This window comes from Microtus ochrogaster, linkage group LG5, assembly GCF_000317375.1.
Source record: "Microtus ochrogaster isolate Prairie Vole_2 linkage group LG5, MicOch1.0, whole genome shotgun sequence".
In the NCBI taxonomy this organism is placed as follows: Eukaryota; Metazoa; Chordata; class Mammalia; order Rodentia; family Cricetidae; genus Microtus; species Microtus ochrogaster.
The window spans coordinates 48,814,226-48,817,144 of NC_022031.1; positions in this window are offsets into that span (position 1 = coordinate 48,814,226).

The following is a 2,919-nucleotide window of genomic DNA, read 5'->3' on the forward strand; positions in this document are numbered from 1 at the left end:
TTACAGATGGTTGTGAGCCACCATGTGGTTGCTGGGAATTGAACTCAGGATCTTTGGAAGAGCAGGCAATGCTCTTAACCACTGAGCCATCTCTCCAGCCCAAACATGGTTCTCTTGAGGTCTCTCCAAGAAGTGTTTTCTTCTTCAAGGATAGTGCTTTAGAGTCAGTACAGAGACTGAAAGTCCTGACAAGTAGCCCATGCCAGCCTCAGAAGCTCACTACCCTCCTTGAGCCTTCCTCCCCCCCCCCCCATCTGTTTTGGTTCACGGTGGAGACTCTATGAAAGACAGAGTCTTTCTCTGCCTGGGAAGGAGCTTTGTGAGCTGTGAAGATTTCTGATTCTGAGTGTAAATGCAAACAACTGATGTCTGGAGTTAGCCATCTAGGCTGAAGCGTTCCCTTGAAATAGCAAAGCTGGCCAGGCATTAATTCACCAAGTGGATCATAAGATTTTTCCAACAAGGGATCATCATTTATCTGTGAACATCCAAGAGCTCCTGTAAAACAATGCTATGCAGGTTGTAACAAATCTAAGATAAAGGCACATGGGCAAAATACCCAGATTTACAACATACTGGCTGATTGTAATTCAAAAATATGAAACCTGATTTTGGAAAGAACTGTTTGTCTCCTAGCCAAGCAGCAGAGCCAAGAAAGGACAGATTCCAGTGGAGAGGGTCCAGCGCCTCCTTCCAGAGTTCCGTCTGGGCTGGGAGAGTGATGCCTACTGGGGCAACAGTAGAGGGAAGACAGCAGTGGGGATCAGGTGGGTGGGGTTTCTGAAGGCAGTCACTATGTCATACTGACTCATGGTAGCTTCATAGGTACTGGGGCTGAGGGTGCTGGGTTTAGGACTTTTTAAAGAGAAATTGGAAACCTGGGTTTCATATGCATACCTATGTGAAATTTCTGTTTTTAAATGTTGGCAGTCAAACTGTGAAACACTGGGTGGGCCAACTTAACTCGACGTGCCGGCTGCTTTTGGCTACCCACCTAGAACCTCTGCCCTGGACTGTTTGGCTGCCCATGGCAACCAATTCGGGAGATTTTAGAAGTGCCAGAGTTTGAATGGGCCTCACCCAAATCTGTTTAAATCAGAACTTCTGAGGGTAGGATCAGACACTGGCTAGGTTAAAGCTGGCTGAGTATTCCCAGTGTTCAGCCAAGTTAGAGAAATGGTATGTCAGGGTCTTGTTAATTATAGCTAAGTCCTGTAGGGACTGGCAACATCAGACTCTCCTGGAAGCTCATGAGACTCTCTCTCATCAGTGAGGCCAGGGATGTGTGTTTTTCTAAAGAACCACAGAAAAGATGTTATGCCTCGTATTCAAGGTGCCTATAAACTATCCAAGCATCTTATAGAAATGTAGATGCTAATCTAGGGATGGTGGTACCCATAGACTCTCTGCAAAAATAATAATTAATACTACTACTACTAATAAAGCTCCTCATGCTGTGGTAGCCCCCAACCAAAAATTATTCTCATTTCTACTTCATCACTGTAATTTTGCTACAATACAGCCATGAATCATAATGTGTGATTTCTGTGTTTTCTGATGGTCTTAGGTGACACTTGTGAAAGGGTCATTCAACCCCAAAAGGACTGTAACCTGCAGGTTGAGAATCACTGATCTAGATGGTTGACTAGTCACCCAGCATGAAAACCGCAGTCTGAGACTAGGGAGATAGCTCAGCCAGGAAAGCATGTGACCAGGCATCATGAAGACCAGATTCCATCCCCAGAACCCAGAACATAAAAATGCCGAGTACACTGGTTCTTGCCATCCCAGTAAAAGTGGAGATTGGGCCCTGGACCTCTCTAGCCAGCTAGCCTAGCTGAATTGGAAATTTCTGGTAAAAGACTGAGAGACTGTCTCAAAAAAAATGGCTGGTTCCTGAGGAATGACACCCAAGGTTGACACCTGGCTTGCACACATGCTAGCAAGTGCATTCCCATGAACACACACACACACACAACACAACACTGCAAAACTCTGGAAACTCAAGACAGCATTGGCAGTGCGGTCCATCCCCACTTCAGGTAACTGTGGGTGTTCCCCATGCATCCAAATAATTGTCCACACAGCCACGATCCAGTTACTCCTCTCTGGTTCACCACTTACCAAGGTGTCACCTCTTAGGGGCAATCCATGGATCTTAGCCTTGCTTGGAGATACTGGAACTGAACCCTCAAGGCCTTTGAATTCAGCATTGAGCCTATCTCCTTTCTCCACCTAGGCTGCTGCCCATTGGCTCAGTGATCTTTCACCAGTGCAGACAGGGCTGCCAGCACTCTTCCTTACTCATGGCACGGAGCTGGTTTTCACAGGCGACTTCCAGCAAATTCTCCTCTGCCAGGAAACTGCTTCTGTTGACTGATACCTGCACCTTCTAGTGACCTTTTCAGCCACCTGCAGGGCTCTTCTTTTCCAACGCCAGTAGTGCATGCCCCGTGGCCAGCTTCCTGGGTACCAGAACGCAGCTTGATCCTGTAGCCTTGGATCTCGGCCTTGTGGGAGGGAGAGAGGAAGAGAAGATAGCCCTACTAGGGCACTTGGTTCTTTTTTAGTTCCTGTTTTCTCTCAGCTGTTCCCTTGACTCCGGCATCCTTCAGAGTCTGCCCAGCTTTTGAATATTGACCACACGTTGCCCTTGTACAAAGTCCTTTGCAATTTTACAAGCTCTCTAAAATACTTAACTGCATAAGAGCAACAAGGAAGAGAGTGTTGTTCTTTTTAAAAAATGCAGGCAAGATCCCCAGCGGCAGTAGGCAGCAGAAATGCTGTAGGTCCCAAATGGTGGTGGCAGGCCATGTGGTGGCAGGCAGCGGGCTCTGGGAGCAGCCAGTCCCAGGCAGAAATGGCTGCTGGTCTCAGAGCAGCGGCCCGAGCGGTGGTGGTGGCGGGCCACGTGGCGGC